The sequence below is a fragment of the Mirounga leonina genome, unplaced genomic scaffold (assembly GCF_011800145.1).
Source record: "Mirounga leonina isolate KUSES-001 unplaced genomic scaffold, KU_Mleo_1.0 Mir_53, whole genome shotgun sequence".
Taxonomy (NCBI): Eukaryota; Metazoa; Chordata; class Mammalia; order Carnivora; family Phocidae; genus Mirounga; species Mirounga leonina.
This window is the reverse complement of record NW_023270807.1, coordinates 78,071,167-78,083,737: the sequence shown is the minus strand read 5'-3', so window position 1 is coordinate 78,083,737 and position 12,571 is coordinate 78,071,167. Positions and strand designations below refer to the sequence as shown.

General features: G+C 39.2%; 1 protein-coding gene across 1 annotated transcript in view; it reads right to left on the bottom strand.

Annotated features, from left to right (window-relative positions):
* Positions 1-12,571, bottom strand: part of NKAIN2 (sodium/potassium transporting ATPase interacting 2) — a 984,828-nt gene that overhangs the window by 78,831 nt on the left and 893,426 nt on the right. The gene's annotated exons all lie outside the window — the stretch shown is intronic.

The following is a 12,571-nucleotide window of genomic DNA, read 5'->3' as shown; positions in this document are numbered from 1 at the left end:
AAAGTTGAACTCGTACCATTTACCAATTAGCTGACTCAACTTGCTCATTATAAAATATTTATTTTTATGATTTGTATCCTAAGGGGGATCAAAGTGGCTTACATGTCAGAACATGTGAATTTGGATAGTAAAAAGATCAAAAGGTATATAAATAGAGTAGGCTGTGCTGGATTAGTAAAATCAATTATAAAGCAGTTTGTCTTCGCAAATTGCAATATGAGGGTAAAATACAGAATCATAATCACGATGAATAATAACAATAGCCGTCTTTAGCTACTTTTGCCCTGAGGTTCAGCGGAAGTTCAGCTCCTCATTTTCTATTCTCACCTGAATTAGTGTTTCTAGTCAGAGATAAGCACACATTGTGTCTGAGGGGTCTCATTTTTTGATAGTGGATTAGTCAGAGACTGTGTAGCATAGTATTTGTGATTCATACTGGTATTGTTTTCAGTGTTCATCTCTAAAACTTAAAAATCCTGAGCTGCAGCTCCTGGAAAATTACTTAAATTATGATTTTCTTCTTCTGACTCTACTTCTTCACATCTTTCCCATCTCAGTAAATAACATCACTCTTCAACTGTTGTCCATTTAGAAGTTATTCATGATTTCTCTCCTTCTCATGTGCCTATTTTAGGCACGTGAACCCCCAAATAGAGCCAGCATCAAAACATTTTTTGCTACCTCCTTTGCTCTACTACCTTGTCTAAAACTCCATCTTTTCTCAGCTAAATAATTTGCATCACATCTCAACTGGTATCTCTATAGAATTCCACCCTTGACTTCCCACCATCAATTCTTTGCACTGTGGTTCGAAGTCTTTACAAAAATCTTGCCATTATATAATTAGATCACATTCAGAGTTTTTATCACAGCCCTCACTGTTCCACTTGATCTGGCTTCTTCTCCCAGTACAGCTTCTGTTGTGCTGCTTCTCACTCATTCCTCTTCACAGGCACTGACTGTCTTGCAGTGTCTTGAGAATGGCAAACTCGTTGCCATCTTAGGACTTCCTCTTATGTCCTCCTGGCTTGGAATTTTCCTTCCAGAGACATTAACATGGCTCACACTTCATCACTTCATTCAGCTCCTTGCTCAAGGGTCATCAGAGATGTCTTCCCTGCCCTTCCAGGTCTAAATAGCCCCTCCCCCCATTTTCCTTCTGTTTCTGCACATCGCTCTATTTTTATTTCCAGCACCTGTCACTACCTGACATTATGTTATGTATGTGTTTATTTTCCGTCTCCCTTCATTAAAAGGTGCTCTCCATGAGGGTAGGATCTTTACTTGTCTTTTCTCTAATGTATTCCCCGGGCCTCAAATAGGAATTGGTATTTAGGAGGGCACTCAGCAAATGTTTCTTGAATATTTGCACACATAAATTCTTATATAAATAAATTCTCGGGGTGTAGATTGTATAGGCTATGAATTAACCATGTCTTCAATGTTGGTTCCTCACCAGTATTCTTCCTTTTCTAGTTGTCGTAATACTTAAACTGTACTTTTCAGTCATACTGATAAAATGATGGAAATGAAAAAAGGGGGTAATCAACCTTTGGTTATTTTTGGATGGGAACCTTTGAGGAGAGACTAGAGGAAATGCAACTGACTTTGTGCACAAATGGAAATACAGATCACGAAGTGCTTCTCTAGGCCTCTTTGTCTTAGATAAAACAAAGCTGGAGGGGCACTGCTGAGACTACAGAGCATTTATACATTCCTTGGGCTTTCTTGGCGGTCCAGGGAGGTCTATCTCCTGCCCACCCTTCCTGCCAGAACATGCTGATTGCAAGGAAGCTACTCAGACATCATTAAGGCCTCTTCTTGAGAGCTAGCCATCTGGTATACAGGCAGCAGGACCACACCAGGGCTTTTTTTTTGAATCATGAAGTGTTTTGTTTTCCTGCTGCCCTAGGCATCAGGTTGCTTGTGGTGCTCACCTTATGATTCCGTTTATGACCTGGTTGAAGATATCATAAGCCAAACCCATCTTCAAGATGCATATGGTGCTCTTCATTTCTTTTCATGCTCTCAACATGGCCATCTGAGCTGCAAGCCTTCTACCTCCTCCTAGCACCCTGAGTCCTGCTATGATGCCAACAGAATATGTAGCCCTGAGCTGGCCCCAAACACGACCTGTAGTATCCTCCATGATCGCAGTATGGAAGGGCCACTGGCTACAATGCTCCGTAAGTCACTTCCTAGTTATTTGTGAAGGATATTGTGCATAAAGACACACACACAGGGAAGAAAAGACTCTGAACTGCTTATGATTAATTTTTGCCAATGCTAACCTTGGGTGCGTTGCCTCAAGAATCAAAATCTGGAAAGGTGATGATAAATCTTTGTAAATTTTTCAATAGTTGTTTTGGTAGTAATAAACATCGTGTAAAAATTTAAAAAAATTAAAAGAATGTATAAAATAAACTAATAGATGAACTGCAGTTAATAAGCATAGCTTTGAGTTGCCTGGGAATCATTGGGGAAAATAATCTATTAAACATAAACAAAGAAATATACTGATCACTAATGTGTAGAAAACATTGCAAGTTGCAAATCATTTTCTCACACAATTTATCTTTTATCTCTTAGAACAATTCTGTAACAGAGATGTTGAACTCCATTTTATGATGAAGAAAGTAAGACTGAAAAAATTAAATGATTTTCCATTTCAGAACCAGGACTCACCAAAGGTCTTCCAGTAACTGCTCTTCAAAGATGCACAGTTTAGGTGAAGAGAGGTTGCATGCATACTAAAAAAATCATGATTGATAATTAATAAGAGTACCAAATATTGCTAAGTGGTATAGTAATAATTTCCATTGGTTTTCCACATTTAGACACAAAATATTGCATTTACAAGGTAATATTAGAATTTTGCTTTGTGGAACAAAGATAAGGAATATATTTATAAAAGCTATTCATAATTGAAACACTCTTTGGAAATTTAAAAAAATATTTTAAAAGTTACTTTCAATTTTTTCCTTGTTATATTTTGTTATCCAAGGGGAAAAACACTATGATCATACTATCTTAGTTTATTTATTTACTTATTTTTTTTAAAGATTTTATTTATTTATTTGAGAGAGAGAGAGACAGAGAGAGCATAGGCAGGGGGAGAGGCAGAGGGAGAGGGAGAAGCAGACTCCCCATTGATCAGGGAGCCCGATGTGGGGTTTGATCCCAGGACCCTGAGATCATGACCTGAGCAGAAGGCAGATGCTTAAGTGATTGAGCCACCCAGGCACCCCTATCTTAGCTTATTTGATTAGACTGCTTATGTAACACATCTTTTTTTTTTTTTTAAGATTTTATTTATTTATTAGAGAGAGAGAGAATGAGAGACAGAGAGCATGAGAGGGGGGAGGGTCAGAGGGAGAAGCAGGCTCCCCGCTGAGCAGGGAGCCCGATGCGGGACTCGATCCCGGGACTCCAGCATCAGGACCTGAGCCGAAGGCAGTCGCTTAAACCAACTGAGCTACCCAGGCGCCCGTAACACATCTTTAAATGGCAGGCATGGGGCGCCTGGGTGGCTCAGTCGTTAAGCGTCTGCCTTCGGCTCAGGTCATGATCCCAGGGTCTTGGGATCGAGCCCCGCATCGGGCTCCCTGCTCCGCGGGAGGCCTGCTTCTCCCTCTCCCACTCCTCCTGCTTGTGTTCCCTCTCTCGCTGTATCTCTCTCTGTCAAATAAATAAAAATCTTTAAAAAAAAATAAAAATAAAAATAAATGGCAGGCATTTTGCCAAACATAGCAAAAAAAAAAAAAAAAGGTTGAACTTCTTGCTGTTTATTATAGCCAATATATTGCTACTTTTAAAATATTCAATGTTTGGGGCGCCTGGGTGGCTCAGTTGGTTAAGCGACTGCCTTCGGCTCAGGTCATGATCCTGGAGTCCCAGGATCGAGTCCCGCATCGGGCTACCTGCTCAGCAGGGAGTCTGCTTCTCCCTCTCCCGCTCCCCCCTCTTGTGCTCTTTCTCTCTCTCACTTTCTCTCTCAAATAAATAAAATCTTAAAAAAAAATTCAATGTTTGATACTAATTTATCTAATGCCAATATTAAATAGGCTATGGGTGGAGATAAATATGGAGCCAGGATTACTCTTCTGCAGAATCCAAGCTCAGGGTTAGACCACATTTATTTAACATTCATTAGACCCCATAGACCATTTGAACCTTAAATCATGTTTTATTTTACAGTTACTATTTTCCCTTGAAGTATTTATGATCTCATATATTTCCATTACCCTGCACTTCCTCTATGTTTGTGCATACTGTTACTTATTATGTTATCATAATGCTATTGGGATTTGATCTGTGGAATGGCTTTTTTAACTCAATTAAATATAACTGACAAACTGTATGAAGTTCTGAATTCCAAGGGTTTATTTTTAACCATGACAAGATGACACATTATAATCGCTTTCTAGCTAACCTAGATTGGAAGATACTATCTGACAGGGAAACCATCAATGGCTGATGCATGTGGATAACTGTAACTGAGAATGTATCATGCTGTTAGGCTCAAACAATTGGTTTGCGGCTGTTATAAATGTGGGTTACAGGTGAAAATAAGAATCCTTTTCTCAGGAGGGCTCCTCTTACCTGCTCTTTCTCACACATTTTCACACAGTTCTAACAAGTTTTGAATTTTTGAGAAAATATAGTTGTGAAAGTGTTGGTACACAGTTTTGGATGCTTCTCATGGAGGTTAATGATGTGTTTGGTTAACTTCTGTCAAGACTGGAAGGAGGCAATTTCTTAGGACTCAGAAGTATCTGATACAGAATCGTTTCATTATTGAATATTTTCCAATTCTGCTTTCTGCAAAAGATTTGCAATCTATTTCAATGTGCACTATATTTGTTTGCAAAATACATTTAGGCCTCATGAAAGAAAAACACTGAACAGCTTCACTCTCAATGGAAAATCATGCTAATTCTGGTCTCTGCTCTCCAGATTCCTAGTCTGCAACTCGCACCTTTTCTACCACTTTGACATGTAGTTCCTGTTCTTTGGGATCCCATAAAGCCCTTTCCAGTGATTCTTACCTCATCTGCTGTCCCCCATTAGTGGACCCCTGTAATTTTCTCCAATACGTATTTGGCATGCAATTATCTCTGGCCTTCCAGGGTTACTTAGCTGCTTCATGTCCTGATTATGCTTCTGAAGATCATGAGCCCTTTTTATATTTTTCATATACTTATGGCATCCCTTAGCATAATGCTTAGTATTTGCTCAGTTATGATTTGTTGAGTAAGTGAAATAATAGCGTTTCAAGTAATAATGGAAAAGAAAATAAATATCTCCTACTTCCAAACAGAATAAGTTAATAATTTGGATAAGAAAACTGCCAGCATAGCATCCAGCAGGGACAGAATTCCCGGAGGGTGGGCATTTGACAGAAGGAGAGAGACCTGTGGGGGGCTGTTCACCGATCACACTTTGTGGTCTGGAGCAACTTCAGCGGCGATTCATCTCTGTTCCTCTGGAAAATGAGAAGTTGGTTTAGGTCCCTTTAAGTTCTGTCTATGAGCCTGTGAGTATTTTAATAAAATGTCATGCCGAGTATCTCTTCTCTGCCAAGAACTGTGACAGAGAGTTTCACAGATATTATCTCAAGGTCAACAAAAATCAGAAGAAAGGTAATAGAGTTGAAAAGCACATGGAATTATTCGGGCAACTTCAGTTCTGGTCCTAGAGAAGCCAACGTGGAACTGCCTAGGAAACAGCTAAAGAGCAATCCTCAGATGGCAGAGCAGCCGGGGGTGGGGGGGTGCAGTAGGGCGGGATGGGAAGCATCATTCAGCCAACGACTTCGGCACAATAGGCTGGACTTAGTGTGCATGCGGTTCTACTCCTGCCAAAAGCCATATGAGCCCTCGAATTCTTCCATGCACCCTTGCAGGCAGGGCTGGCTTCGTGGGTGAGCTATGTACAGTCACACAGGGCCTCATGCTCAGAAAGGCCCAGGACTTGTTGTCCTCTTTTTTTTTTTTTTTTAAGATTTTATTTATTTGAGTTAGAGAGAGAGAGCACAAGCGGGATGAGGGGAAGGGGGAGAAGCAGGCTCTCTGTTGAGCAGGAAGCCCATTGCGGGACGCGATCCTGGGACACTGGGATCATGACCCGAGCCAAAGGCAGACGCTTAACTGACTGAGCCACCCAGGCACTCCTGCTGGCCTGGTTTTAATGATTTTTGGACAAGGAGCATTTTGCATGGGGCCCACAAATTAGGTAGCTGGTTCCCCTTGTAGGTCAGAGCAAGACTAAACAGAGAGGAGAGGGCATAGACCGCAGGCATAGATCAGCTGGAGAAGGCTGTCCAGAGGAAAACAGGTGTGAGGCATTTTGCAGAGTATGCTGTGCACAGCCGAGCATCGGCACAAACCCTGACCACGGGGAGGGATCACCAGAATTACTGAGACACAGTTGGGGAAGAACCCGTACTTCATGCCTCCAACTTTGAGCCATTGCCGGAGGCAGGACAGAAAAAGGTGGGCAGTTAAAACAAAATCCAAGTTTTAAGAACATAGTTGCTTTAATGCAGGATGATATGGTAACGTACATGGGACACAGAAGAGTGAGAGAAAGAACTACAGTGGTAAAAAGAAAAGACCAGAACAATGTCCACCATCACTATATTTTTCTAATGCGTAAAGTTTATAAGCCACATTATGTAATTGTATAATTATTTAATAACTGTTATTTGCATGTATTTTCTCATCTGCTTCTTTGTTCACTATACATATGTATATCCATATACACACATAAAGTAAAGGTAATTCAGTTTTTCTCTCTCATTTCACAGGGTAGATTCAGATGCCCTGTGAATTTAGGCAAGTCCCCAGACTTTTCTAGGCTTTGTTTTCCTCATCTACATTATCAGAAAATTAAATATGTCTGGTTCTTCATATATGTAAAATTTTGAGTGTGTGCGTTTTTTTTTTCCTCCGAGGAAGAAAAGAAAGAAGTAATCGAGCCTCTTTCACAATGTGGGTATTGTTAAAAATAAGAATTTCACTACAGGGGGTACAGAAAATTGTTAGTTTTTGGTCAACCTCTGTAGCTTTTGGCTGGCAGTAAGAGAATCTGAACTTGGCTTCTGGGCTTACGTTCCTCAGTGTTGGTTAGCTCTCTCCTGGAGCAGAGCCGGTGGTTGCTGGAAAGTTGTATGTTCGAGATCTCTTTTAGGTTTTGACTTCGTTGTGCTAGGAGCTCTGTTTAACACAACGTACCATATAAGCTCGACGTTCACACAGTTGTTAGGTTTCTGCAGCGATGTATATTTTATGCTCTGTGAATACATTCTGTACAGTACATTTGCACTTTTATAATCTTTTTTTCACTTTTAATAACCTCTCTGCAGTTCTATCCTGAATTATGCCCTCTAAAATATGTTACTATTGTGCTTTAAGTGTTTTTCTTGGTCTATTACAAAGGAATCTCATGCTTTACTTTCATTTTGCTTGTGAATTTAGACCATTTTCATCTTGAATGGGATATTTTTCTCTGAAGTACAATAAAATGTTTGTGTATTTTTCCTAGAGGGGGGAATAAATAGAATATGAATCTCATGAGTCTGTTCTCTGGCAAATTGCAATAGTATTCAACACTACAACTTCTATCTGATTTGAGTCTTTGTAAAATTTTATTTGCATATATTTCAGAGTGCTATATAGCAACTGCATTGATTATATAAAGGAGAGAAGTATAACTCTTTCTCCTTCCATGAAAAATTAATAACAAATCTCTTTCTCTCCCTCTGTGTGTGTATATATAATACTTACACAAACATATATATACACACATACACACAAATATGTACACACAAACATATAAACACACACATATATACACATATTTATACACTGCATATGTAAATTCTTCTCTGTAGATAGATAATTGAGGGAATAATGCATGCTAACTCTTGTTATTTAATATAGTACCAGGCACATAGTAAGAAAAATAAATGTTTAGTGAATGAATGATTAGCTATGATTGGCTACTTAATATTATCTTTAAAAAATTACTACATTACGGCATTTTATCAATAATCAAACTTATCATTTTGAACTAATTTGATATCTCATAAGGTCATTTAACTTTTTGATCTTAATTTCACCCCTTTAATCTCCCACTAACATCCTCTTTGACAACCATCTTGATATCAGAATCAATAAACATCTATGAAATGTCTACAAAGAGCAAGGAAATATGCCAGGGGAGAGGAACAAGGTCCTTGCCTTCAAGTTCCTTTAGTGTTATGTGAGGAAGGAGAGAAAAACAATACAGAGCACATAATCAGATTGTTGTATGTTACATGAGCCAAGTGCATGGTTTGGGAAGCAAGTGTTACAGATATTTGAAGACAGAGGTTTGCTGCCTTTTTTAGGTTTCATGGAGGAAGGCCAGTACTTTCTATTGAAGGGTGGGATACTTTGAGTCTGTAAAAACATGACTAAGTAAACATAGATCAAAACTTTGGTGTGTAGAGCTTTTAAAAATAGGCTATGGCATTTAAATTTTATCTTCTGGGGCATGGGAAGGCACTAAGGATTTTTGAACAGGGTGGCAAAAATCCACTGCCAAGTTTGTCTTGGAAGGAAAGAGAGACTAAAGTAGATATGAAGATTCTTAGGAAATTGTTGCAATAGTTAAAGCACTAGCATGATGTGCACACTGTAATGAATCCAATAAATGGGTGAGGACAGTGGAGAACCAGCAATATGAAGATTTCAGAAATGTTGCCAAGGATTCTAACCTGAAAGAACTGAGTCAATCTAGAGGAGATTGTTTGGCTGAAAGTTTGGTTTCAGCAACTGCTATAAGTTGAAATGTACCCCCATAAAAGATATATTGAAGTCCCCCCAAATCTGTGAATTTGATTTTATTCAGAAATAGGGTCTTTGCATCTGTGAACAAGGTAAGATGCATTTGAGTGGGTCCTAATACAATATGATTGGTGTCCTTAAAAGAAGAAGGAAGTTTGGGCACAAAGTCACACAGAGGGGAGAATGCCATGTGACAAAGAAACTGACTGGCATGTTGCAACTGCAAGCCAAAGGGACGCAAGGAACCAATACCCCCGCCAAATGCTGGAAGAATCAAGGAAGGTCCCCCCTACAGGTGTGGGAGGTAGCATGGTTCTGCTAACACTTCCACTGCAGACTCCCAGCCTCTGGAACTGTGAGGGAATACATTTTTGTTGTTGTTATTTTAAGCCATCCTAGTTCATGACACTGTCACGGCAGCCCCAAGAAATTAATACAGTAATGCTCAGCCTGAGACCATATATGGGTTGTCTATATGGAAATGTTTACCAGGACATTACAGATAATAATCAAGTCAAGCCTTGTTAATTTGATATGTGGGAGAAATCTGAGTTTAAGTGAGAAATGAAACTCTAAGAATGGATGCATTTCTCAAGGCAGAGGAAAGCTTTCACAGAACCAGAGTCAGGCTTGGGCCAGGGATGTGCTGATAAATGTATAACACTCAAAAAAAAAAAAAAAAAAAAGGCGCCCTAATTAGTAGCATTTGCTGACTTCTACAGTATAAATATACCCATCATGGCTGATTTCAAGCTAGATGTGTGATGTCAACTGGTTTGCAAAATTCATAAAAAATTAACAGTTGACTGTGAGCTGGAATGAACTGGTTCCAGCATACCACTGCTGTGCTATATTCATATTTAAGGCGCATATGGAGAAAGTGGGACCATCAAATGAGAAAAGGAAATGGCTAGACAGGTATCAGGACCAGGATGGTGAATCATCATGAAGGAAATCATAAGGAAGATATATTTAACAGGATGGTTTAGGCTTTTTGTCCTTTATTCCTAACTTCCATTTACTATTAACAGCACAACCATACTCCCTAAAAAACTAAAGTACTATTTGTTTCTCTCAACATACCGTTACTTTTATTTTTTAACTCTATACCTTTGTTAGTATTAACAAAAGGACAATGGCATGTTTAAAAATAACTACAATTTCTAGGGTTATTACTACGTGCTAAAAGCCTCTGCAGAAATTACTTCACTTATCTTTACACAATAACCCTATTGTTGAGAGATGATTATTATCCCAACTTTACAGCTGAAGATAGTGGGGTACAGGGGGTTTATATAATATGCCTAGGTCCACCCTGTTGGTAATTGGCAGAACCAAGACTCATAAAAGTCGGTCTGACTCAAATTCCAATGCCTACAGAGGTGAGAGAGGTAAGCGCTTGAGTGGATATGGCCAGCTACAAGTGCCCTTCTGTTCTCACTCAGTGTTGCTGTGCAGAAATAAAAGCTCTGAGTCACAGATCTCATCAATTTCAAGGGAAGCCAGAAATCTGGATTTAAATGTGAATTCTGCATTTTAAAAATGTTGCTCAAATTTTTATTACTTACACATTGTGGTGGCCAAAAAACTACGAGTGTGTGCCATTAAATTAAATTCTGCACCATAATGATCACACCATTCAGTCTTTCTAGGGTAGTAGAGAAGGCAAGAGAAGGAAGGATGGAGAAGAGTTCACAGAGATTTTAGATATATCATATGAAATATCTTTTAAAAGTCTGAAAGAATTTCAATGCAAGATGTAGTCACATATTATATGTATAGAATATTGTTATTACTTTTTTCCATGAATAGTAAGAATTAGCAGTAATGCCCTCATAATTTACTCTGCCTCTTTTGGACTGATTTTTTTCTGTTCAATAAATATTCATGGAACATTACCTATTTACTCTGTGCCTTGAACTGGGTGATGGCTAGCATTTGTCTGTTACTAATTTTTTTTGACATTCCATGAACTCTTCTCATTTCTTCCCACTACCTACTTTTGTCAGTCAAGGTCTGTTAGATGGTCTCTCCTGGAAGTTCTCTTTGGAAGTCAGCTGTTTTTGTCCTGGTTTATAGGATGTCTGGGTTCTGTCAGGAGAAATGGTGGTAAACACTGATAAGGTAACCGAAGGTAACCTGGGGTCAAATTATCAAGGGCCACACTAAGGAATTTGGGTATTGAGGAGCCATTTAAGGATTGTAAGCAAAGGAGAAGCATGGTGAGAGCTACACTTCAAGAGGTAACTCTGGTTCACTTTATAAAATGCAGTGAACTATAGACAAGGCTGAAGCAGAGGACCCAGTTCTGAGGCTGTGATGGTAATTCACGGGGAGATAATAAAACCCAGCAGAGATAACAGCAAACAGGGTCAAGAGCCTAGAGATATATAAATTTCGAGTGAAATTGACGTAGCTGTTGGATAAGAGAAATGAGGGCTATAATCCAACATTACTGTTATGAACTGAATGCTTGTGTCACCCCCGCCCCCCGAATTCATATGTTGAAGCTCAAACCCCCAAAGTGATAGCATTTCGAGCTGGGGCTTTTGGCAAGTATTTAGGGTTAGATGAAATCATGAGGGTGGAAACCTTGTCTGATGGTTTTAGTGCTCTTCTAAGAAGAGACGCTAGAGAACTTGCTGTGTGTGTGTGTGTGCGCGCGCGGGGTGGAAAGGCCAAGTGAGCACACAATGAGAACGCAGCCATCTGCAAGCCCGAGAAAGAGCTCTCACCAGAACCTGACCATGTTGGTACTCTGATCTTGAACTTTCAGCTTCCAAGACTGTGAGAAAATAAATTTCTATTGGGTAAGCCACCTCCTTTATGGTATTTTGTTATGGCAGCCAGAGAAGATGAATGCAACTACCTTACTTTTTTTTTTTTTTTTTTACGTTAACGTTTTCAACTACCTTACTTCATTGCACAAATAGTTCCAACTTTGGTCATTGGTAGCTGACTTCTCTGTGTGTGGTTTTGTTTTGTTTCACTCTGCTTTTTTACATACCCCCAACATTGTGAGGTTTTTAAAAAAAATATTTCCTTATTTTCTGGTATTACAAGATACTCTAGGCTCAGGTTATATATTTCCTGCTCTGGTTATAGAATCAGCTATTTTTCCAGGGAGCTCAGTTTCTTCTTATTAGAGAATGGTATTAGAAGCCAATATCTAGGCATTAGATGTGCTCATTTCTATGGGGGTGTTATTGCTTTGGGCCCTTTCCGCTAACAGAGCAAAGAAACATACGTGTATATACTAACCTGTGTGTGTATGTGTGTGTATATATATGTGCATATGTGTACCTGTATATTTATTTATATATGTGACTATATGTATCTATATTAAGCTAACCACGAGTTCATACTGATGACTCCAATTCCAGTCCATTACCACAGGCTCATTCTAGTCTTCTTTCCTTGCTTACCTGCAACCTTATACTAGAACAGTGAAAAATCTGTCTCTCACCATCCATTTATGTAACTGTTTAATTCCAGTATACTTGTGGGGCAGTATCAGAATTATTAACCTGTGCCACCCATGGGAGACAACTTTATCCACTACTGGGCAGTGCTTGTGTGCAGCTTATTTTTCTTTTAGTTTAACAGCCTCATTTCCAAGTTTCTGCACCAATCCACCCATCACCTTTAGTGAAGTTGTTTTACACATTTGTAATATAGTTAGATTCTCTTGTCCTGATCTGCATTCCTTCCTGGGATCTCTGAACTTCCTAAATGATTTT